Source organism: Cupressus sempervirens, chromosome 10 (genome assembly GCF_028749045.1).
Source record: "Cupressus sempervirens isolate cs-2001-9-10 chromosome 10, ASM2874904v1, whole genome shotgun sequence".
NCBI classification, from domain to species: domain Eukaryota; kingdom Viridiplantae; phylum Streptophyta; class Pinopsida; order Cupressales; family Cupressaceae; genus Cupressus; species Cupressus sempervirens.
In genome coordinates this window covers 179782185-179810019 of record NC_143127.1, presented here as the reverse complement: position 1 = coordinate 179810019, position 27835 = coordinate 179782185, and positions in this window count along the sequence as shown.

Here is a 27835-nt window from a genome sequence, read left to right as displayed (position 1 = left end):
GTTAGAGAATGAGGTCATACACACAATGTATTGATGATTGTTGAGTTGTCATTATGCATGATGCTAAATAGCAGGAATTCTTTCGAACTCCTCTCTTGAAAAGTCAATCTTGTGAATCAACTCAAGGGTTCTGAGTGATCTTGTGACCTACTGGAATCTGCTCAGTTGAAGATAAATGTTTTTTTTCACGAGGAGGCCTTTGCTAGTTCTATTTATTATGGATGAGATGTAGAATCTGTTCATTGTTTCAAAATTCAGCACAAAAGAACTATGTTTTTGTATTTTGTATTTTTCAATGAATGCAACTTGTATGAATTCATATTCTAACAAAGGGGTTAGTGAAGAAAATAACAAAAAATTTAAAGAAAATAATGTGAAAGTAAAATCCTAACAGACATAAGCTACAAAAAAAACACATTTGTGAGTTAAGCTTTCGAAGAAATTAGGGGGTAACTAATGAAAGTAGGAGTAGTGCTTCCTTAATTCCACTAATGCAATTGTTGATGGGAATTTAGCAACCATAAGATGTTTTTCTCTTCATCAAATTGCAAGGCCACAGAAAATGTGCTCATGCGAGATGAAAAGTTATGCAAGAACAATATGGTGATTTCTCCTCGAGCTAGATATGTCAACAGATTTTGTAAAATCATAGCAAACACCAAAATTAAAAGATCGCACAACCAGAAATGATGCAATAAACTTTTGGCTCAATCACATTCCATGAACATAAATTCAAAAAATAATGACACACTTAGGAAAGAATCACTACACTCCAAATGCGAGCACTAAAAGCATAATATTATTGCAAAATAACGGTAGCCCCAATTACATATTATAATGGAGTATTTATAAGAAATCATCTCCTCAATTTGTGTTGAGAGTGAGAGATATCTTCATGCAATAATATGCTTTCAACTTAATAAAACAAACTAATTATATACAAATTAGCAATCTAACTACTGCTTAGTAGGACTCCATCCATTTTATATTCATTAATTGGATGCCTGAACCTTTATATCTCATAAAACAAAAAATTTATGAGAAAATGAGAAGAAGAGAGCTTTTAGTTGAAGGAGAAGTATCTGGAAGCGCAAAAATGGAAGCTAATCCTTCACTAGGTCTCTGTTAGAGTTAAAATTCTACCAGTATGTGTTTTTGATGCATGGAAAGCTTTGACTTTGGAACTAGCAGTTAACTATTGGCACACCTTTGGAAAAGCACATGAGCTCACTAGCTCACTAGCTCACAAGCGCATCAACGCAGTAGTGGACCAGTGCACCAACTCACTAGCTCATTTCTCCAAAATTCTTCCAACACTTTGTTGCCAAAAAGCACAGCAACTCACCAACTCATCAGCTCACTAGCTCAACAGCTCACCAGTGCAGCAACGTACAAGCTCACCAGCTCACCAGCACGTTTCTCCAAAATTCTTCCAACACTTTGTTGCTAAATAGCATAGCAGCTGACCAGCTCACCAGCACACTAGTGCAACAGCTCACCTTAAAGGTCCAAAAATGCAAAATCTTACTAAGTGTAAAATTGAAATTTTGGCTTCTGGGTTTCTTTGTCAAGAATTGGAAACAAGCTAGATGATTAAATAAGACCTCAAAATGACTTAGACCCTAGACTAGGGCCCCAAAAGGCCAAAAAAAAGTAGGGGGTCCCCATTTCTACTAGAAAATGGGGCATACATTGTGAAACCACAAAAAATAGTCTTGAAAAAAGGAAGAAATGACAAAGGCATTTCTTCATCAGTAACCATTCTTTCAACATGGGTCAAATACCAACTGAATTCTGGACATTCCAAGAATATTTCAAATGACTTCACAGTCAAAATTTTAGGATCTAAAACCTGTAAGCTCAATGTGTGCTTCGTGTATTCATTCCCTTCAACATCTTAGGATGTAGTCTATCAGGAGCTTCTAACAACTTGGAAATAATCTTCCACCCCTCCTGGCTCATTCATCAAGAATCCTCATGAAGTTTTTTTGTCAATCCTTTGTTTGACCAGATGAGAGAATCAGTTTGAGAGCTCTTAGCAGGCTGTCACTTTTCTTTAAATTTTCTTGGCAATCCTTTGAATAATTTCTCCATGTAGTTCATAAAGTCACCATTTGAAGCAATGCTTTGGTACATAGATACCTTATTTTAAGCGCATATCTATTTGTCCTTTTAGATCTTTTAGAATCCTTCAGTCTTAACATCATTCTTTATTTTTTTTTTAATTGTTTTATTTTTTAAATTTTTTTATTCTCTTCTATATCTTGACTATGCTTAGACTCTATAGCCAAGACATTGGTGTCATTTCTTGGATTTGATCTTTTGTGAACATCCCTTGCATTCCTCTTTTAGAACTCTAAGAAACTCTCATGCCAGACAGTGATTTTAGCAATCCTTGAAGAAGATCTTCTGTTTGAATCAATTGGGGTTTGGACCATCCCTTGTTGCTTTCAACCTTGGTTTGACAACACCTGATATGATTGATCTTTAAATTTGTAAAGTGTTGAGAAGTTGTTGGTTAGAATCTTGAACTCAAGGCTAAAAGTCCCCCTATTGCTGCAAGAAACATCCATTCCTCAGTTGGTATAAGACACACAATCATCCAAATGTTTTGAAAAAGAAATACCTCTTCCTAAAATTAGAACCAAAAGAGTAGCTAGTAAGATATGTCAAAATAAAATCTCGAGTGCACCATACCCCCTAAGACTGACACAACTTTAAAAGGAAAATATGACTGAAAGCAAATACACAACTAAAAGAAAACAAACTTGCAGAAATAGAAACTAACTAATTTTTTGTTGTTGTTGTTTTGTTATTCTTATTATTATTATTATTTTAGGCTTCAAAATAATGTTTCAGAAATTACCCATTTATTGGAAATGAAAGAAATTCCCCCTGCAAGGAACTGAGCCTAAAAGTATTTTCTCTAAGAATCTCTACAATCTGATAAGGACCAATCCACAAGCATTGAAACTTGGTGTGGCTACCTGACTTCTCTTTTGCCTTATCCCATAGTAGAACAAGGTCATAAATTCTGAAGGATTTATTGTGTCCCTCTTATCGAACCATCTCTTCACAACTGCCTGATGTTTAGCCATGTGCCCCAATATAGCTGTCCATTTCTCATACATCTCTAAATGATTCATCAATCTAATTTGTACTTTGTCAGCATCTTCAACATACCCACTCATGAATTTCAAAATTGGAATCCTGAGGTTCAGAGGGAGTACTGGATCTTGTCTATAGATAAGAAAGTATGGAGAAGTCCCCAAAGCATTCTTGACCCTTACTTGATCTGTCCATAGAGAATATTTGAGTTGTGTATGCCAATCTTTAGGATTCTCCTTTAATAATTGTCTTATTACTATGATCAAGTTCTTGTTCGTAGATTCTGCTACCCTATTTCCTTGTGGGTAATAATTTGAAGAGAACTTGCTGAGAACCTAATTTTCAAATGCCCACTAGGTCAAGAATATTGATGTGAAAGAAGATCCATTATCACACACAAGGGTGAATGGAATTCTAAATCTAGTGACAATATTTTCTTCCAAGAAGTTTATTACCACCTTAGTAGTGCAATTTTTCAAAGTTTCCACTTCTGCCCATTACATACAATAATTAGTGGGTGTGAGAATATAAGTGTGTCTAGTAGATGATGGTAGATTAACTAGACCAATAAAATCTAACCCCCACTTTTCAAAGGGGCATACCTTGTAAACTAGTTCTAATGGCATTGCCAAGAGTCTCTCTCTATTAGGACTAGTCTGACAAATATGACAAGAATGTACATACTCAAAAGTGTCTTTAAATATCATGGGCCATAAATAACCTGATCTTAAAATCATATGAGTGGTCACTTCTACTGAACCATGCACTGTACCATAATTATCATGAAATTTCTCTAAGACTTCTTTTGCTTCCTCATGTCCTAAGCATTTTAAGTAGATTCCTTCATAATTCCTTTTGCATAACTTTCTATCATGGAGCATGTAGGACTCGCACTTAATTTTATGTCCCCTACACTATGAACTATTAATCCAACTGGGGCACTGATTTTGCAGAAGGTAGTAAAAAATATCCTTGTACCAAACATCTATTACTACACCTTGATCAATATCAACTTGAGATACTACAGCTTCTCTTGATCTTTTGCATTCATTTCACTATCAAACCTAAACTTCCTTTCACCCTCAACCTGGTTATCAGCTATCATTCTTAACAATCCTTATCCTTTGACTAACTTCATAGCTTGGATCTCTAGGTCAAATTATTGAAGTATTTCCATCTATTTCCCTTTTCTTTTACCAAGTTCATTTTACATCAATAATTTCTTTACCGCTAGATCAGAAACAATCGCATACACTTTGTTTCTCAGAATATAATGACAAAACTTCTTTACTGCTTTGATCAATGTGAAAGACTATTTATCAAGGTTGGAATAATTCAACTTGGCATTTCTCAAAGGGTAGCTTATAAAAGCAATAGGTCTTTCATCTTCCTTTTCTTTCTTCTACCTTAAGATCCTAGCGCATGAATGTTCTGAAGCAAAAGAATATATCTTGAAGGGTAGCTCATAATCAGGACTTACCAGTACCAGGGCTATGGAAATGGCCAATTTTATATCCTCAAATGATTTCTTAATTTTTGGACCCCATTCTATCTTAGCCCCCATTTTGAGCAAATCATTAAGGGGTCAAACAATCTTAGCAAGTCCACTTATGAATTTTGTACAAAATTTATCGTCCCAAAGAAAGACTTGAGTTCTTTTCAACTGTGAGGAGGTGATAGTTTCATAATAGCCTCTACTCTCTTAGGATCAATGGAGATTCAAGCTTCAAAAATGATGTGACCTAGGAGCTTTCCCTTAGTGACCCCAAATGAACATTTCTTGGGATTGAGAGATATTTCGTACTTATGACATCTATTGAATACCTACCTTAAATTAGCAATGTGAATACTTTGATCCTTTGAGAAGATTGTCAAATCATCCATGTAGATAATTATACATTTATTGATCAATTCCTTAAAAGCTTCATCCATGGCACATTGAAATGTAGCTCCTACATTAATCAATCCAAAGGGCATTCTTCTGTAAGCAAAAGTTCCCCATTTAGTTGTAAAAGTTGTCTTTAGTTGATCTTCCTCATCAACCATCACTTGATTATATATTGAATATCCATCCAAGAAAGACATCATCTTTGAAACATTAATGATTTCTAAAACCTCATCTAGTGAGGGTAAATGATAGTTGTCCTTTTGTGATGTAAGGTTCTGGTTACAAAAATTGACACAAAGACAAATCTCTCCGATCTTTTTCCATAGAAGAACCAAATTAGCCTCCCATGTAGAATGGTGGATGGGGAAGATGATCTTGGCATCTAGTAAGTTCTTAACTTCTTTCATTATTAGTGGTTCAATGATAGGATTTACAAGTCTTTATCCCTATTGGAAAGGTTTGACACCTAGCTTCAGTGGGATTTTATGCATGATAATCTTAGGATCATATGTTTTTAGTTCTTCGTAGCTCCAAACAATAACATCTTTATACTCAGTAAGAAATTTGAGCATGTCTTCCCTTTCTTGTGCATTGCATGCTTTTCCTACCTGTACCATTCTTGGATCTTCATCAATACCCAAGTTGTATGAGTCACATTTCTTAATCCCCTTTTCTTGTGTCATTCTTCTATTAAGTGCCAATTCATCATAATCAAGAATGCATTCTAACTCAACCATCACTTTTGGAATAGTGTTAGTTTTTAGATTTAGGATCTCATCTTCATCTTCAAGTTCATCACCCTCAAGTTTGTCATTCGGCGTGTCATCAATTTCTTGCCCTTTAAAGTGGTCGTTGCACATGATAAATTTGAGTATATGTTGATCATCCTGAAAGACCTGAAAGTTGATAATGTTGTCTGGAATAGATGGAGTCAAAACCAATTCTACTAACAATCTTTTTAATTTTGTTCTCTCGACCAGTTGTAATGCACTTGCTGAAATGGTGAGAGCATCTATTACCATATTTTTCCTTCTTAGAATAGACTATGTTCAAAGCCTCAAAATCATCCATTAAATACCATGCTCTTTTTTTGTAAGAAAGTAACCTCTTATCATTGCAATAATATAATGATTTCACTTGTCGAATAACTAACTGAGAAACTCCCTTGATTATGAGTGTTGTGATCCTTTTCTCCAATGCAAAAAGAAGTCCTCAGATCAACTCTTCATATTTTGCAACAATATTAGTACATTTGAATTGTAACCAATATGAAATGTGGAAAAACTTACCTTTTGGGTTAACCAACTCAATACCTATGCCAACTCCCAATTTTCCTTTGAAACCATTGAAGCAAAGTGTCCAAATTGGATCTTCCTTAGGTTTTCTAGTCTTGTGCTTATTTTTCCTTAGCTTCTCTTTCACTTAAGCCTTAAAGGATTGTTTCTTAGGAACCCATGTAATTATTTGCAAGGTGGACTTGATGATTCTCTATTATGAATTTCTGATAGAGGAGGTGTATGCTTTTCTTGTTTGTCTTGCATTTCGCCTATCAGTTCCTTAATTTCTTCAACTTTGGGTTAAGGATGAACAACCACTGAAGTCCATCCTTGACCTTTCAAATATCATCTTCTTCTCTAAACTTTGATCATCCTTGGGAGAGGAGAAGAAAAACTTCCACCATCTGAACAGGTGTCACTATATGAAAAATTTATATCTTCAATTTCCTCTTCAAAAATTTCCACCGATTCAAATAAGTTTGTAGGACTTTGATTTTCTGCAGTTTCCTTTTCTAGAGTTTTATTATTCTTGTCTCCCATCATGTGCATCAATACCTTTACAACTGCTTCTTTACATGATGAGCATTCAAATTTAGAATGACTAACTTTATGCAATTAGCAAAATCTGGGAAGGAGCAGGATACTAGGATCAACTTCCTCTCCTAAACATTTTGGGTTAGCCACCATATTATCTATGAATTGCATCACACTTTCATCCTTTGGGATTGGCATACTAAGTTCTTTATCCCGATCCCCTGGAATTTGAGTTGAAATTGTATCAAATGCCAACACTTTGTAGGATCCCATATCCAATTGTAAGAATACTATCTCTTTCAGGGCATTATATTCGGTGATCATCATTTTTAGTTTGGGTTTTGCATCTATTTTGATTTAATTGTTCAATCCCTTCCATGATAACATAACAAAGTGTTGGAATAATTTTGGAGAAATGAGCTAGTGAGTTGGTGCACTGTTGCGCTGGTGAGCTAGTGAGCTAGTGCACTTTTCAAGAGGTGCACTGATAGTTAATTGCTAGTTCCAAAATTAGAGCTTTTGATGCATCAAAAACATATTCTCATAGTAGTTTAACTCTTATAGATGCCCAGTGAAGGATTAGCTTCCATTTTTGGCACTTCTAGATACTTCTACTTTGATTGAAAGCTCTCTTCTTTTCACTTTCTCATAAATTCTTTGTTTTATGACATGTAAAGGCTCATGCATCCAATTAATGAATATAAAATAGATGGAGTCCTACTTAGCACTAGTTAGATTTTTAGCTTGTATATAATTTTTTTTTTATTAAGTTAAAAGAATATTATTGCATGAAGATATCTCTCACTGTCAACACAAATTGAGGAGATGATTTCTTATAAATACTTCATTGTAATATGTAACTGGGGCCGCTGTTATTTTGCAACAATATTATACTTCTGGTGCTTGCATTTGGAGTGTAGTGGTTCTTGCCTAAGTGCGTCATATTTTTTTGAATTTATGTTCATGGAATGTGGTTGAGCCAAAATTTTATTGCAACACTCATGGTTGTGCAATATTTTAATTCTGGTGTTTGCTACGGTTTTACAAATTCTACTGATGTATCTAGCTCAAGGAGAAATCACCATATTGTTCTTGCATAACTTTTCATCTCAATGAGTACACTTTCTATGGCCTTGTGATTTGATGAAGAGCGAAACATCTTATGGTTGCTAATTCACATTTACGATTACATTAGTGGAATTAAGGAAGCGCTGCTCTTACTTTCATTGGTTACCCACCGATTTCTTTGAAAGCTTAACTCACGGATGTGTTGTTTTTGTAGCTTATGTTTGTTAGGATTTTAATTTCATGTTATTTCCTTTAAAGTTCTTGTTATTTTCTTTACTAACCCCCTTGTTAGAATAGGAATTCATACTAGTTGCATTGTTAGATTGCATTCATCAAAAAATTAAAAAAAAAATACAAAAACATAGTTCTTTTGTGGTGAATTTTGAAGCAATGACCATATTCTACATCTCATCCAAAATAAAATGAACTAGAAAAGGAATCCTCATGAATAAAAACATTTATCTTCAACTGAGTGGATTCTAGTAGGTCACAAGATCACCCAGAACCTTGGAGTTGATTCACAAGATTGACTTTTCAAGAGAGGAGTTCAAAAGAATTCCTTCCATTTAGCATCGTGCATAACAAAAACTCAACAATGATTAGGGACAGTGAAATTAGGGAAATGTTCTATACTTTATCCTGATGACATGGATAAGTATGCATACAGAGAGTCAAAGGCATGTAGAAGATATGCTTGATTTACAAAAGATAGTAAGTAGACAAAGTACTTGATAAGTGGATTCTGATGATTGATTTGTATCTCTTTACTAAGATAGAATTGTGATAAGTATAACTAGAAAATGATAGTAGACAACCTAATTATGATGTTAGTGAGTGTGCAAGGACTGAGGTTGCATGTATGGAAAATTGTAAAGACTGTGAGTCAATAGTGATTTGTAATTATGAAAGGATGTAAAGTTTTATAATATCTTAATCAAGTCCTATAATAATTAATTGAGAAAGCCTCAAGGCCCACTCAAGGAATTTTTTTAAGCATATGGTATAAAAGAAGGATATTTCCCTTGTTGTGAGGTATGTATTGAACTATGATATGTGAAGTATTTGGTAAATGTGACTAAGTGATCCAAGAGATTATTCTATAAGGAATAATACAAAGATCAGTTGGATAGTGAGTTCAGTGGTCTTGCCCTTGAAGTTGTTTGGACAGTGGGTTCATCTACCTTCTACAGCTCCTAACAGGGATTCAAAGTCTCCTAATAGGGACTAATATATACTAAATGTGTTTCATTGGCTCCTAATAGAGTCCATCCACTAACAAGAAACATTTATATTAGTACATCATTTGGTGGGTACCATTCCCACTAGGGTTTTCCCTCTGATCAAGGGGTTACCTTGTTAACTAATCTGGTGTTATTGTGTATGAGTATCTTGTTATGGTTGTTGATTATATTGTTCACATTCTTAAGGATAAATAAGGTTGATAAATGTTTTAATATTTGGATAACTAATTAAATCCCCTAGTTATCTTGGTGGACTTCACTTTCTATAAATTGGTATTAGAGCCTTAGATGCTTGAAGAAAAATCTTAATAGCTTTGGGAGATTAATGACAGGTCACTTCAAAAAAGAAAGTCCTAAATTTGATGGAATTAAATATAATAGTTGGAAGGAAAATATGAAGACTCATTTTCTATGCATGGGTCCAAGATATTGGATGATGACAAAGAATGAAAAGAAAGAAATTTGTTTATGCATAATATGCTTTTCTAAGAGAAGCATTACTATCAGCTATTCTTGATAAAAAATACAACGAAGTAAAATATTTAGAGTCATCTCATGAAATTTTGATAGCCTTAGAATCTACTTTTGAAGGTGATAAGGATTCTAAAGGAGTAAGATGACAAAATTGGATATGTTAGTCTCAAGATGCTAAAATGATGGAAGATGAATTTGTGAGAAGCTCTATTGGTTGAATATCAGAGATTTTTGCAAGAATTAAATATTTTGACGGATCTAAAGATAAAGATGAGATTATATGGAATATCTTGAAGACACTAACACCACCATTCAAATAGATAGTGTAGATGATTGAGCAAGTGATACCTTGCACTGAGAACTTTACCAAAGAGACTTTAGTTGGAAGATTGGAAGCAACATAAGTGATCTTGAAGAAATTTGGAGAATTATCCATAGTGGAAATAACTTTTAGTACATTAAGTGTTCATCCTACCTTATCAAGAAGTGCAATCACCAATAGAAGAAGAGAACCAGATGGTAAGAAAATTTTAAATGTTGGACTTGCAATGAAGGTAAGAGAATTTTAAATGTTGGACTTGTAGTGAATCTGGTCATTATGCTTCTAAGTGTCCTAAAAGACAAAAAAGTATAAGAATAATTTCAAGTCTAGAAGACCTAGAGATTATTTGAATGCAAATGAAGATGATGAATTCGAGGAAAGAGTTCAAAGTGAAAGTGATTATGAATTCTGATTTGTGGCTATAAAAGAAGAAAATCCTAAAAAATAAATTAGAGAAGAAAACATCTTAGTTTCTCGAGTTGAAAAGAAATTTGATTGGATTATAAACAATGGGTGTTCACACCATATGACTGGAGATATGAATAAGTTTTTTAAGTTTAGAAATCATGATGGAGGAATTTTTAGAGTTGGTAACAATGCATCTTGTCACATCGTGAGAATAGGATCTATTGCTCCTGATGGAGAGACTAACACTGATGATGTTTATTTTGTTGATGGATTAAAGCATAACCTATTGAGTTTTGGATAGTTGGTTGATAAAGGTTATCAATTTCAATTCATAGAGAAGACTTGCATTATCAAGGATAAATATGGTAAGTTAATTGGAATAGGTACAATATCCAGAGGTAATGTGTCTTAGTTAAACCCTACAAGATGACTTATTTAGTTGCCAAAGTGGATAACAATTGGTTGTGGCATAGAAGGTTTTGTCATATAAAATTTGATAATATTTAGAGAATTTGATCAATATGGAATACAAATCCACAAAGCCCTCAAATAACTACATGTAAAAACCTGTCATAGAGAAAAAAAAGACAAGAAGAGGCAAGGGTTTTCTCTAAAAATATGCAAAATATATTTTCAGAAAATGAAAAAGATACAAGATAATTTCAAATGATCTATCCTTATAGAAGGAAACTGAAACCCAAAAAGGGCAATCTAAAAGGTAAATGCTAATTTAATTATTAAATAAGAATGCAAAAGTTACATAAAGTGAAATATTAAGAAGGGAGGAAAGGAAATTTAATTAATGAAATTAAATTAACCTTTGTCTCTATCACCCTCCCTTAAGATGAGCAGTAATGCAGCTACAAACAATGTAGAAAGAGCAAGGAAAATAGAATGTAATGAGGAAGGAAAACTTGGATCACAAAAATAAGGCCTGATGAGGTAGCCAATCACAATCAAATTTCTATAAAATGGAGAAATAGAGAAAACCCAGTGGGAAAAACTCTAATCCAAAAAGAGATAGAAAAGAATGCACAAATGAAACATTTCAAGAGAATCTCTCAAGACCATAAGTACAATGAAAACCTCCATGATAGAAGCTTGAGACTCCATAGGCCCCCCAGAATGGCAAAACTCTTGTGTCGATGAACATACCAATGTGGCTCCAATCTGAAGGAAACAAAGGTAGTGGACAAAGATGATAAACCCATGTATGTAAAGTATAGCTAGAAGTCCTAGTTGATGTTCAAAGGAGAAAGCATGAGAATCTTGAAATAGAATCTCTAATGGAAGTGGAATAATAGGTGTGATGAATTTTTCATCCAAAAGGAGATGTGTGTCCTCTGATATATCCTCAACAACTATAAGAGGTGGCTTGATGACTAGAGTTGCAAGAATAGGCAATGTTGAAGAGCAATCCTGTGCAAGACATGGAATCTGAACATGAAGTGGAGGTGTAAAAGTCACAACACTGGTCTTAGGAACAATATATAGGTTCAAGCAACTTGACTTCACCTCAGTGAATTCTCATGAAAAAAGAGAGTGATTCATCGATAGTGGAGATGGTGAACCAAAATGTGAGAAGTAATATAGGTGGGAAGCATGATCAATAGTCCCTGTAGCAATAATATTGCACATCTCACTATCTTTGATGTGCACTGAATCCTATTCAAACTCAACTATCTTCCCTATCCCACTATGTGTAATTTGATAAATAGAGAGAAGGTTAGAGGAAAAAGATGGAACACAAAGTACATCATGAAATGTACTATCATCAATGTCAATAGAACCTTTTCCACATAAAGTCATAGCTGTGTTGTTCTCCATAAAAATGTGTGGAGTAGGAGAAGTCTCAAAAGAAGATAACAAATCCTAAGAAGATGCCATATGGTGTGAAGCATCTGAATCTAGTAACCATCTAGAAGAATGAGAAATAGTACTTGCACATAGTGCATTACCATTTCCTATATCTTTACGATATGACTGAAATGGTAAAAATAATATCAATGTTTCTCTTCTAAAGGAGATCTATCAAATCTAAAAATTGTTTGGCATAGCCATCTAATTTCTTGTCATAGAAATATGACTCATCATGATTAGGCTTATTACAATAAGCACATTTTTTTCTTTCTAAATTTGATTTACCCCCTTTAGGAGGAGGTGGACCCGATGAACTATGAGTGATGGAATCAACCTAAAATGTTGTAGAATGATATTTCCAAGTCTTCTCCTTTGTCCCTAAACATGCCTGAAACCAATTCATGACTGCTAGAATTTACAAGTGGGAAGTATACTTTTGAGAAGAGGGGTGAATCAGAAGTACAAAGCTTAACCAATAAATTTTTTAAACTTAAATCAACACATGCATGTAACATATCAAAATAACATGAAAGTAGATGACACAATATTTGATCACCTAGAAACCCTACAAAATGAGAAGGTAAAATTGGGGTGGGGATGACACCCATGACTTATCACTACAACAATAGTGTAACTGATTAAGGTTACAATGTTTGACCATCAACAATGGTCTGCCCTATGAGAGGCCTACCTTATTAAAGGCTCTAACACCCTATTCAAAGTGTACCTTTCTAAAGGAGTTACAAAACATTCACTTGGAATGTCATCTTGTTAAAAGATTTATATAATGACTGTTAAACCAATCTAACTCCATAGGATTTTCATTCTGCTAATACAATTGTTAGAGAGTATAGTAGAATGTGTTGACCTGATTACTTACAATCTTCAATTTTAGATTTTAGATTATTGTTCAATTCATTCTTCTTTGATCCTTTCTAATCTGATGTGATGATGTTTGAAATGCTGATACTTTGTTCTCCTCAACTGATCTTGCAATTCCTTTATTTTACTAAGTCACCTTGAATGTTCTCTTCAACCTTTTGTTCTTCACTCTCTTTTACTCAGTCATCTCTCTATTCAACACTTGAATTATGGAGCTTCATCCTCTTTAATAGGTTTTTGTGACTTAGGGTTAGGTATGAATCTACTACTGTAATTCATCCTTTTTACCTCTTTAGCATTCAAATTATTTGATTGGTTGCATGGTGATTACATAGGAAATCAAAATAGATTCAATCTTATCTCTAGGCTTCGAGATCTATCCATTATTTTTCATGCAATATGATTTACAACTAAGTTTGTGAAGGCACAAAATCTTATGTCAATACTGTGTCACTCGACACTTGTTGTTTACTGATGCTTGACACTAACTATAATTCTATCTTGCTTGACACCTGTTGTTTACTCAGCACATACACTTGCTCAACACTATCTATTTTCTTGTCACTTGAATGACTCAACACTTATTTACTTTTTGACTCAACCCTTATTACAACTCAACACTTGTACATATATTATACTTGACATATATTGCTTGCCCGACATGAACTTAGCAAATAGATTAAGTGTGTTGACACTAAATTGTGAAAACCATTATGAGATCAACAATCTTCCCCTTTGAAATGAGTGTCAAAAACACTTAACTATACATAATGTATCTGACTCCCTCAAGTATAATACCACTATTGTTAGACATATATAAAAAACTTCAAAATTTGATCAAAATTTTGTGAAGAACTATATACCTCAAAATTTGTAACTCCCCCTGAGTTGATGTGCCTTTTCTGTATACAAAAATTTTCATGCTGATTTTGATACTCTTTATATGTGTCTTGCCTTTTCATTTTTTCTTTATCTACTCTGTTCTAACTCCCCCTTTCACATATCTTCCCTTGCAATTGTAGTTTCCTTTTGGCTCTTTCTCCCTCTTTTTAGTTTCTCCTAGTTCATTTTCTCCCCCTTTTTGACACTAATGTCAAAGGGTCTATACTCTAACTAAGTATTTTTCCAAGAAGGATCTGTTGACTTCCATTACTATCCTTAGAGTAGCATCCCAGTTCTATAGTGCAACTTCTAGTGATTTAATCTAGATGGTTGTCTTTGTCGCAAGGTGAACTAAGCCATATAATGTAGAAAGATTGGGATCTCTCTTTAATCCATTTTAGCATAGGCTAGTTCCTTTTGCAAAATTTCCATGTGGGGTGATAAAATTTTTTATCTGGACTAGTTTGGTCTTAGTATTTACCTCATCTACTGTTAATGTAGACACCTAAATTTGATTACACTGCTTTGGTAATCTAATTTAGCCATCTCTAAAGGCATCATTAATTAAATTCTTATTTAATTAATCCTTTTCCATCCCTAGTTGATTAATTTAATTAATCATCTATAGTCCTAATTGATAAATCAAATAATCTATTATTTATAAATTAAATCCTTTTCTCCTATCTAATTCCAAAAATCCCCATTTATTAAATAAATCTATTTGATAAATGAAATCCTCAAATTCAAAAACCCCTAGCCTATCTCTAATCCTCCATTTAGCCTAATCCACCCCATCCACCCATACTAACCAAGCTTAGCCACTAACTCACCCACCCTCATTAATGCCATCCACTTGCACATCCCTAACATCCTTAATCTAATCCTAAACCCAAGCCTAATCCACCCCCTAATGTTGTCACATTCCTTAAACAAGTTTAAGACTTTCCTAATCCAAACCAAAGTCCCCCCTCAAAAATCCCAACCACTAAGTCATGAGTGCTCTTACAAAACATAATAGACTCTTACAAGCCCACTCATGACTCTTACACCCATCTTCCACACTCTTCCCTCTTCCACACTCATTCCTCTTACATCCCTCTTACATACTCAACCCCACTCATCATGCCTTTAACCAACCCTTTACCCTACCCTCTCACACTCATCCTCCTTGTGACAAGTGTCACCTTCCCATTGGTGCTAAACAAGCACAATCCATGTGCTCCCCTTTGAGTGCATCTTAGCCCTCCTTAAGCCTTCATCCATCCTTGCATCTAAGCCCTCCATCCCTCTACCCCTTAGCCTATAAATTGAATCCCATCCCAAGCCATTTCATCAACAATCTTTGAGCTAAAGTTACCATGCTATTTTGAGAACCAAAGCCATCAATCTTACCCTTATAATGCCAAATTGAGAGCTCACAAAGCTACCAATTTGCCATTACCCATCTCCATTGAAGCAACTTTTGAGCATCTTGAGCATACATCCACAACAAAAGGACACATCTACAGAATCCAGAAAGCATGGAGTGTTTTCTCTTGTGAGGTTTGCACTTCTTGTTTGCTTTTTTTTTGTCTAAGCATATATGTGAATTTAGTTTTTGGTTTGTGAATGTTTACTTTATTTGTTAATGTTCTTTGCATACTAAATCTTGTTCTACAGTTAATACAACTAGTTCCTTCTGAGTGTGAAGCGTAGTGTGAAAATGATTCTCACTCTATGCTAGATCTCTTGGTAGTTGCATACCAAATATCTTTAGATCTCTTTCCAAGCTCATTATTCTTTGGCTAGTTTCTTGTGTGAAGATAGAAGGATCACACAATTTTGTATACAATGAGAAAATGTTCTCAAGTACTTCCTTCACTTTTTCAATTTTCTTAGCCAATTCAACCTGTGAAAGTGCAATTTTAGTAGATATTATCTCATTTACGTTCACCTAAAATTTTCTTTTTGACCATTCTAGAAGTTTGGCATTAGTATCAAGGTCTTCATTTTACACCTGGTCCACTATATTGGAAAGTTGCTCCATAATGAGCTTTGATTCATTAGTTGTCTGCAACCTAAAGCCATCTAGGAATATGTCCTTTACCTCATATAAAGGTTGCTTTTGCTTATACTCATTTTTTAGTATCTCTTGCTTCTTGTCCCTCTCTAATGCCTCTTGCATTAGGTTGATTTTCTTAAGAGTAATATTGTCATAGTCATATTTGGGAATGACTATGTCTTCATCTAATGCAGGGTCTCCATAGTGAAGTACCCTTGCTACTCTTGTTGAGCTCGAGCCTGGTGTAGATATTTATAGTGGCATGGCATGAGTGCTCAACTTCTAAAGCATTGTAGGAGTCCCTATTGTAAGCAAATTGACCAAAGTTTGTATTACCTCTTATTCTTTTTCCTTAGGAATTTCCTTGTCCTCTCCAGATCTGTCCTTTTCATTCACAATGATTTGTGGAGGTGCACCTTGATCTTGTTCTATAGAGACAGATGTATCTATTTTCCTTGTTTGCTCTTGTGCAGGCTCCTTGTCTTCTGTACTCTATGTCTTTTGTTCAATCATCAAGACTTGAAATTTGGAGTCAACCTTGATTGATATGTCTATTTATATTTGCTCCATAAGTTGTCCACTTTTAGCTGTAGGGATGTGGGAAGGTAGTTCTTGTGGACTCACCTTATCCCTTGGGAGATAAGCTACATCTTTTTTCTATTCTTCCACACTGACCAACACTGGATTGTTGCACAATTGTGCTTGCAGAGTGGTTTAGTTAAGAATCTTTTTGAGATCTTCTATAGTTAGTGGGTTAAAGTTCTGACCAGAGTTTTCAGGAAAATCTTGCACAATAATTGTGTCTGCAAGTGTGGTGGTATCATGTGGAGGGCTCAAGGGTGGTAGTTGAATGTCTTGCACACTCTATTCTTGTTGCTCCTCCTTAGGAGTTGCTACTGTATCTATCTTTTGTGTCTCCTCCATTTTCTTCTCCTCTGTCTCTTTCTCTTTTTTTGCTTCCTCTTCTTTTTCATTGTCTTCCTCTTCCTCATTGTTCTTTCCCTCAAAGGGATCCTCTTCTCTAGGCTTCACTGTTGTTAAACCATATATCAACTTCCATATTTTTTTTGATTTATTTACAACATCTTCAATGTTGTTTTGAAGAATGTTGAAGGTTCTATATTTAGGAGAGAATTTTCTCCCATGCTTTTTTCTTGCCTTTGTGATCTAACTTTTTTTAGCTCAGGCATTACCCTAGGTAAGGTAGATTTTCTTATTTCCTTCTCCATATTGAGGTAGTAATGCCATTTATTTTCAATAATTGAATATAAATCTTTTGGTATTGAATATCAAGTTCAAGTGGAGTTGTCTTGAACTTGGCCATCATGGTGTAGATAGATTCTTCCACCATGTTTTTCTCTCCTCTACTAAGTTTATTAAACTTAATGTTATTTAAGCCACTCAAGTCAGAATTGTCCTTAACATTATCACATATGTTCTCTAAATCTGATTTTAATGCATGACTTACCACTCTAAATTGGCTAGTGTCCTCTAACTCTATTTTCTCATCATCTTAGTCATGTTGTGCAGTATATTTCCTTCTCAACCTTTTCTTTGCTAGATCCTATTGCTTAGTTTCCTTTTTCTTTTCTTTAACCTATTCTTTTTCCTTCTGAGTGGTTTCCCTTGTGCTTTCTCTTGTAGTGGGCTTGGTAGGGCTTGGCTTGGTAGCTTTCTTGGGCTTTACAACTAGTTTTGTGCTTGCCTAACTCTTCTTTGGCTATGGTTTAGTAGGTGCTTCCTCGGCTTGCTCTTCCTTGGCACCTTCTTCCTCTATGTCTTCTCCCATGCCTTGTGTTAAGGCAAGTGGCCCTTGATCCTGTTCTTCTTCTTCCTCATCTTCTTCTTCTTCATCCTCCTCACCTTCTACTATTCCTTCACCAAATTTGGCTTTCAGTTTCTTCATCAATTTGTCTTTCTTTTTCAAAACTGATGTTGTCTTTAATTCCATCTCCACCTTGGGTCTGACAACATCATAAGTGCCAAAGGGTTTAGCACGTTTGTCAATCTCTTCTACAAGTAATGTTGTTATTGCTATTGAGGCTTCATCAATGTTGATCTCATAACCAAGTGACCTTAGCCATGTAATCCTTGGTACAACTACTTGAATGTAGGTGTAGTCTATATCAACAAAAAAAAAAATATCATTGATATGCTATTCAACAAGAGAAATAGGTATCCTAAGCCTCTATTTCATAGACTTCTTAAAGTCTTCAAAATAGCTAGTCATTATGGTTTCAAAATTGTTTCCCATCTTCTCTATGAACTCATTAATTTGAATAGATACAGACCTATTTTCCTTCCAACCTATCTTTCCAAAAGATGGAAATTCATTCTGTACATAAAAGAATGTGCTTATTAAGATTGAACCAAATTTGCATTGTGCACTATTGGACCTCCTTATGGCTCCCAAGTTCTCCATTATTTGTTGTAGTTGTAGCTCAGCTAGATCATATGTATGATCTTTCTTGACAATTTTATAGCCTACATCTACTGCAATATAGGGCACACTATTCAATCTCCTTGATTGATAGAATTTGTGCGATATAACTCTAACAAAAAATTCTATGAGAGGGTCCTTAATTGTTTCAATTGTCATACCCCTCTTGTTCCATTGTGCTCTAGTATTCTTTTCTATGACTTCCTTGGAGTCACTTCACAGTGTCTTATGTCGATCTAGAGTTGGGTACCCTGTAACTCTATGAATGATCATTTTGGTTATTTTTACTAGTCCTCCCTCTAACCATAACCAGCTGTCATGAATTCTGCTTAGTACCAATCTGATCCACTCTGTTTTAAAAACTATAGGGAAATCTAAGGCATGGCTAAGCCCCTTCTTTTCAACTATGTTGTATTCTTCTTTTAACACCATGTTGACACATAGTTTATTGTAGAATTCCCTAATTTCCATGTCTCTTATTCCTCCTACTTTGCAGTTATAGCATTTGTAGACATCTTGCACCATGACTACTTTAGGGGGAATGATGGATAGTGTGTTGGCACGATAATTTTTGTAAGCTACTTCAAGGATTGGCTTGAATTTTGGTTGCTTAACCTCTTTGCTAACTAGTTGAACCTTGAAAGGCTCCTTATCCTTAAGGTTTTTTGAGCTATATGCCATTTTCACAAACTAGGGTTTAACACATTCAAAGACTACATAGCTCGACACTCAAATAAATACCTTTGAATCAACGAATTTTCTTAGAATCTCTGCTCAAATCTGCTTGAGTGCTTTGCCTTCGCTTGAAGTTGCTTCATTACTTCAATTGCTCTTCACTCTATGTTCGTTGTAATGAAAAATGATCAAAAATTCAAACATATACCCTTCAATACCTAGCATTAAATGTTTAGTGCTCATACAACTAGATACTTAGCTCATATGAATTTTCTTGCATTACTCAACATCAACATGATTTTTTTCTTTACTCAGCAATTGAAGGATTTACCCTTACTTAGCATCAACTAGCACAACTTTACTCGGCAATAACTAATCACTCAGCTTCCACTAGTTCTGTCCAACAACTCGACACACTATGATTTCACTCAGCAACTAAAGTTATCTTGTCACACTCGATAGTAGGATGAAAACTTGAAGTTTTAACCTTGCATCTTTGTTCATGTTGTTTTATCCTTTTTAATGCTAATTTTTTTTGGAACTGATGTATGATAAGGCATTGTATATTAGTTCCATGTACCTTATTTTGCTTAATTGGATGGAGTGTGATCACTTGACCTTTTAGGTGAAGTGATCCCTCCATTGGATGTTTTGCTTCCATCTCTTTCCTTCCATGTCTTATTCATCTCTCCTTTGATGTGTTCAAAATCAACTTTCCCTTTTCCTTTGTTGAACTCAGAGTTGGGTGCCTTTGACCCTGTTGGGCAATACTTGCTAATGTGTCCTATCTTTAGGTAGCTGAAACAAGTGGTTTGACTTAACCATCTATTGTAGTTGCCACTAAAGTGTGTTCTTATGTAGTTCTCAATAATGTGTCCATATTCTTGATAGTAGTGACAACGTTGTTTAGTGTTGTAGTCCCAATTGTAGTGATGTCCATGACCTTTTGTCTTTGCTGGTTGGTTTGGTGGCCACATAGGCTTGGATCTACATTCATATGCTCTATGTCCATGCTTCTAATAGTTGTAGTAGTGACCTTCAAATCTTTGTGTCTTAATGGTTTTAGCCCTGCATTCATGTGCCTAATGTCCTTGCATATTGCACTTATGATAGTGACCCATGGTTTTAGGTTTGTCATGTGGATTGACATTCTTGCTCTTGCACATATTTGCAATATGTCCTTTCTTACCACAAAAATGACAAGTGGGTTTTGTGTTCTTACCTTTGTCACTTCTTTCTTTACCAATCTTGGATGATTCTCCTTCTTTAGTGCTGGTATAGCCTCGTCCTACCATATCATTGTTGGATCTTGGAGACTTCAGTAGTTGCTCAAAATACTTGATGGCTTCATTGGGCTTGTTGAAGCTCTCTACAATTTCTTTTTCTCTCCTCAAATCATTTTGTAGTTGTTCATTCTACAACCTTAGTGTGGTAATCTCAATGTCTTTGACATTCAACTCATGATGGGCATTCATCATCTAACTGAAGTTATCCAAATGCATGTTGATGTTCTTACAAGCTCAATGACTTCTCCTCCAATCTATTGGCTAGGTTCCTCTTGTCATCTTCCATCATGGCCTTATCTTCAATGGCTCGCTTCTTCTATTCAGTCACTTCACATAGCATCATGGCTTGTGATTCTTTCTCAATCTTAAGAGTCTTGATCTCTTCTGCTTGAGCTCTGTTCTTCTCCATTATGTCTGTAATTGATGCATCAAACTCCTTTGAGTCTCCTTTGGCAAACATTTTTGTGGTGTCAATCTCCTTGTATTGTATATCATTCTCAGCTAAGGCAATGTCTTTTCTTCTCTTTAGGGATTTCCTCAATTCCTCCCTAGCTTCTTCTAGAGAATATAGAATGAGATGTATTTCAATCTCTTGATTTTCTATAATCTTCCCAAGCTTGTAGACCTCCATCTCTAGATCTTTTCTCCAAGTTGTAAAAATTCTCCTTGTGAAAACTTAGCTCTGATACTAATTGTTGAAATTTATGAGTGGGAAGTATACTTCTGAGAGGGGGGGTGAATTAGAAGTACAAAGCTTAACCAATAAAACTATTTAACTTAAATCAACACATCCATGCAACATATCAAAATAACATGAAAGTAAAGGCATGCATGAAAGTAGATGACACAATATTTTATCACCGAGAAACCCTCCAAAATGAGAAGGTAAAACAAGGGTGGGGATGACACCCACAACTTATCACTACAACAATAGTGTAACTGATTAAGGTTATAATGTTTGACCATAAAAATGGTCTACCCTATGGGAGGCCTGCCCTGTTACAGGCTCTAATACCCTATTCAAAGTGTACCTTTCTAAAGGATTTACAAAATATTCACTTGGAATGTCACCTTGTTAAGGTATTTATACAATGGTTGTTAAACCAAACTAACTCCATAGTATTTTCATTCTGCTAATACAATTGTTAGAGAATATAGTAGAATGTGTTGACCTGATTACTTACAATCTTCAATTACTAATTTTAGATCCCTGTTCAATTCATTATGCTCTGATCCTTTCTGAACTGATGTGATACTATTTAAAATGCTGATACTTTATTCTCCTCAATTGATATTGTAATTCCTCTTTTTTACTAAGTCACCTTGAATGTCCTTTTCAACCTTCTATTCTTCACTCTCTTTCACTCAGTTATCTCTCTATTCAACACTTGAATTATGGAGCTTCGTCCTCCTTAATAGGCTTTTCTAACTTAGCATTAGGTATGAATCTATGACTGAGATTCATCCTTTTTTCCTCTTTATCATTCAAATTATTTGATTGATTGCATGGTGATTACATAGGAAATCAAAATAGATTAGATTGTATCTCTAAGCTTCAAGATCTATCCATTAACTATCATGCAATATGATTTACAACTGAGTTTGTGGAGGCACAAACTCTTATGTCAATACTATGTCACTCGACACTTGCTATTTACTGATGCTTTGCACTAACTGTAATTCTATCTTGCTTGGCACCTATTATTTTCTCGAAACATACACTTGCTCAACATTGTCTGCTTGCTCAGCATCTGAATGACTCGACACTTATTGACTCACCACCTATTGCAACTCGACACTTGTACATATATTATGCTCAACATATGTTGCTAGCTCAGCATGAACTTAGCAAATCTCTTAAGTGTATTGACACTCAATTGTCAAAACCATTCTGAGATCAACAATGACTCTGTGAGCCTATGAGAGAATCCAACTGAGAGAGCTTAGCTTGCTCTTGAGTCAACCAATCACAAAAATCTTCAAAGAATGGCATGGGAAATCTATTACCCAAAGCATATTTGGTGGAATAGAAGGTAGAAGAAAAAAATCTGAAAGTTTCCATGAAGTTTAGAAAGAATTAGGTAGATACACTCAGTGTCAGTCTTCATTTTCCCACAACCCTGCAATAAAGATCTCAGTTGCTTGAATTTCATCAAGAAGTCCTCAATGCAGGGAAAATAATATGGTATGCATAATCTAAGCACTCCCTCAATCTAAAGTGCCCTGAACTCATTCATTATGCCAAACAAGTCTTCTACCTTTGTCCACATAGCTAGAGGGGTATTGCACCCATCAAGATGAAATTATATACTGTCAAAGACCTATAAAGCAATCAATCCTATTGTTCATGTGTTTCATGACCTCAAAAGGCCTTTGTAAAATTGGCTACACTGCATCTAAACAAGACCAAAACCCTTTTGATTGGAGAAGTCATGTCGTCAAGGTCTTCCATGTGTGATAATTATGAGGGGTCAGAAGTTATAGACAAGAAGAGGTCTCAGCCATTGTTTTAGAAGGTGTTGAATTGTTTGTAAATGTAGTTATGGTTTATATAAGTAAATAATGGTAACAATGTGAAAAAAAACCCCCCCATAATGCAAAAATTGAACCCCAGCTACTAGAAGGAATGCATAAATGAGTGAAGAGAAAAAAAAAAGATTTAGAAATGAATCACAAATACCTGGTATAAAATGCTGGTGAAATGATAGAGGATCTAGAAAGTGCTCAAGAAGATCTTTCTAATGCTTTTTTTGGATTGAAAAATAGAGCTATAATGAAGAAGTTATGCCCACTGAAAGATGAAAGTCATCAATAGTGGCAAGTGCCAAAATAGGTACCATAATAGAAAAAAATCCCAAAAATACATATTCCATCATCTCTATCTTGGAACCTACTTCTCAATACTTTTGTCAAAACGAAAAAACACCCCTAGATGCTCAAGATATCAGAAAAAGAAGATAGGTCCCCCAAAAATGCATCAAAACAAATTATTTAAACAAAAATCACCAAAAATCACCGCTTGGCTAAGTGGTGGAGGGGTGGAGCCACTGATAGTAGCAGTGGGCTAGAGTAGCAATGTAGTGTGGTGCAGAGTAGTAGGTAACTAGAGTGACACTAGAGGAAGACTCACGTTGGCCAAGAAATTCCCCTATTACTAGAAACTACTATGAGCTGAGAAATGACACTGGTGCTAGAAACTGCTGCAAGTTGGGAAAAGCTGCTAGTGTTGGAAGGTTGGCAGCAGTGCCTAGAATACTCCCAGCTTACTAGAAAAATGGTTACAATGTCAAAAAATGGCACTGCGAACATTTTCAATTTTATTTTAAAAAAGAACCTCATTCTATGTGCAGGAGGCTGTATAACTTGTTGGGCAAAATGTTTTTACCTCTCGGATCAATGTTGTCCAAAATGGATGAACTTTATATGAAAATGGGGGTTTTGACACCTTTTGAATCTAATCGTGAGCTCTGTTTGGCCTCAAAGTGCTCTAAAAATTAGAGACCCCCTATTTTCACGAGAAATTCCTAAAAATTTTAAAATTTGTTCTATCAAACCCTTGTTCTCTTTTTTCTCCAAATATCAAACAAGCTACAATAGATCCAACTTTGATACCATGAAGGATTTGATCAATACGCAATACAAATCCACAAAGTCCTCAAATAGCTGCATGTAAAAGCTTGTCACAAAGAAGAAAAAGACAAGAAAAGGCAAGGATTTTCTCCGAAAATATGTGAAATGTATTCTTAGAAAATGAAAAAGATACAAGATAATTACAAATGATCTATCCTTATAGAAGGAGATCGAAACCCAAAAAGAGTAACCTAACAAAGGGTAACCTAAAAGGTAAATGCTATTTAATAATTACTAGTTAATTATTAAATAAGAATGCAAAAGGTACATACCGTGAAATCTTAAGAAGGGAGAAAAGGTAATTTAATAATGAAATTAAATTAACCTTTTTCTCTAACAATATTGTGAAGGCTAACAATACATTTTCTATTAGAGATCTACCTAGAATCATGAAGCCTACTAAGTTGTTTTCATAGAATGTATTATGGCTAAGCATAAGAAAGTTTCTTTCCCAATAAGAAGTTCATTACCACAACAAAATTGGATATTGTTCATACAAATTTGAGTGGTCCTATCAAAACAAGAGTATTCTATGGTGAAAGACACTTTATGATTTCACTTGAATGATGTGGGTTAGCATTTCTTAAAGAAAAGTCTAAAGTATTCAAAAACTTCAAGTTGTTCAAGAATAGAGTTGAGAATAAAAATAGTGTAAAGAAAAAATGTTTAAGATCAGATAGAGGTGGAAAGATTACTTCTAGAGAATTTAAAATCTTTTGTGAAGAAAATGGTATTAAGAGACAACTATCAACACCTAAGACAATTGAGCAAAATGGGATTGCTGAAAGAAGAAATAGGTCTATAACTGGAGTTGCATGAGAAATTACGTATCCAAGACATTTAAGAGAGAAGCACTCAACAGATCAATATACACCATGAACAAAGTGCATAAAAAAAAGGTAAAAACAAGACTCCCTATGAATTATGGTTTGGACATGCACCATCAGTAAAATATTTCAGAATTTTTGGAAATAAGTGTTACATAAAGAGAGATGATGGCATTGGTAAGTTTGATGCAAGAAGCGATGAAGGTATGCTCCTTGGTTATTCATTGAAAATAAAATCTTATAGATCTTTTAATCTTAGAACTAAAACAATTGTTGTGTGTGCAAATGTGAAAGTAGATGAAAATTTTAGAGTTAAAAAAAGAATGATGGATTATATTTTTGATGAAGTAGAAGATAATCCTAAACCTGTTAGAGAGAATATTGAAGTTTACTTTGAAACTAAAAATGACTTACAAAATGATTTTCAAATTGTTGAAAAAAGAGAAGAACGTAGATCAAAACCAAGAGAAGTAAGAAGTGAAATAGAAACTCCCACATCAAACATGAATTTGACAAGGAACCACACTGATAATCAAATTATTGGAAGAAAAGAAAAAGGAGTGATGACAAGAAATATAGTACACGAGGATTTATGTTTGATTTCTCAAGTTGAACCTAAGAGTGCATATGTGGCATGCAAGGATGATCATTGGATTCAAGCAATAAAGGAAGAATTATATCAAATTGTGAAGAATGAGACATGGGAATTTGTTCCTAGACCTAAAGATAAGAATGTTATAGGAACTAAATGGTATTCAAAAATAAGATGAATGAACAAGGTGAAGTTGTGAGGAATAAAGAAGGATTGGTATGAAAATGATATTCACAACAAGAAGGTATAGATTATGAAGAGACATTTGCCCCTATTGCTAGAATGGAAGCAATACAAATATTCTTGGCTTATGTAGCAAATAAGAAGTTTAAAGTGTATCAGATGGATGTAAAGTCAACATTTCTAAATAGAGAACTTGAAGATGAATTCTACATTGAGAATCCTGAACAATTTCCTTTGATAGAGGAAAAGGACATGGCATGCAGATTGAAGAAATCATTATATGGTCTAAAGAAAGCACCTAGAACCTAGTATGCAAGATTGGACAAATATTTGGCAAAAATAGGATTTTCTAAAAGTACACCAGATAGTAACTTATATTTGAGAGAAATTGAGAAAGGATTGTTGATCATTGTAATATTTGTTGATGACATAATCTTTGGCGGTAATGATGAAGCAAGTGATAAATTTGTTGATGAAATGAAGAGTGAGTTTGAGATGAGTATGATTGGTGAGATGAAATTTTTATTGGGTTTACAAATTGTAGAAAATAGTGTTGGTATTTCCCTATCATAAGCTAAGTGTTTGAGAGACTTGTTGAAAAGATTTGGCTTAGAAAATTGTATGTTTGTTGGTACTCCTATAAAAATTGGTCACAAGTTATCTAACAAAGATGAGATACCTGTAGTTGAGTAGAAGAAGTATAGATCTATGATTAGAGGTTTGCAATATTTAACTCATACCAGACCATATATAGAAAATGAAATTGGCATAGTAGCAATATTTCAAGCCAATCCTAAAGAATCACATTAAGTAGCACTAACAAGAATATTCAAATATTTAAAGGGTACAACTAATTTTGGACTATGGCTATATGATAGATCAAGTAATTTTACTTTGTGTGCATATAATAATGTGGATTAGACAGGTAGTATGGATGATAGAAATAGCACTAGTGGTGGACCATTTTTTCTTGGAGAAAGATTGTATTTCATAGAGTACAACAGAAGAAGAATATGTAGCAGCAACCAATAAGTGTAATCAAATCATGTGGATGAAGCATATGCTTAAGGACATTGGGATAGAGTTTTCAAAACCTGTTATCATACATTGTGATAACACAAGTACAATGAGTATATCTAAGAATCATGTGTTACATTTTAAGACTCAACATATATCCATTAAGTATTATGTTTGAAGAGAGAAAGCTACAGAGAAAGAAATCAGATTGGAGTACATAGATACAAAAGAGAAGATTGTAGATATATTTACAAATCCTTTTCCTAAAGATATATTTGAGTACTTGCAAGGTATGCTTGGGGTTATGCCCCTACCTACTTCTAAGTAGATGATGCAGAGAGTGCACTAGTATAGTTGTACATAGCACAATTTTTTTATCCAGATTGAATGTTGATGCTTCCTATATCGGGAGTATCTGAGATAAGAAAATCATCAAGGACTCTTGATAGTTAGTTTAACAGTGTCTTTGGATACTTGAGATGGTTAAAGACTTGGAGAAGATGATTGGCATAATGAAGCCTTTGTCATTGATGTCAATAGGGGATAAGTATACATGAAAAACATCTCCTTTGAATGGGAGAGAAGTGTCTCCTATGTATGGGGGAGACATGTTAAAATGGATGAGAGTGATTGATGTCAATGGGATAAACATTGAATGGGAGAGAAGTCATGAACAATTGATGTCCATCCATGTAAGTTGTTCTTGAAAGTTAGAGTGTGAACAACTGATGTCAATCCTAAGAAAGAGGAAGCATAGATAGAAGAGTATTCTAGTGGATTTTAGATTTGATTGATGAAGATGATTTGTAAAGGATAAAACAACAACAATAGTAGTAGAATTTGATTTAGCATTCTTTGAACTTAGATGTTTTTCATCTATGTTGCAATCAATGCCAAAGGGGGAGATTGTTAACATAAATGTTGATGGTATTACTTTGGGGGAGTATCCTAAGAATTGATGGATAACTTGAGGAGATTGTTAGCATGATTGACATGTTGCATGCATGACTATGTTTTTCATTGATGTCAAGGTAGCATTACTTCTGTGAAGACTGATAGAGTAGCAGATAGAGAATGAGGTCATTTAGGCTATGTATTGATGACCAAGTCAAGCACATTTAAGGACATGTTCATCCTAATGATGTGGATAAGTGTACATATAGAGAGTCGAAGACATGTAAAAGATATGCTTGATTTACA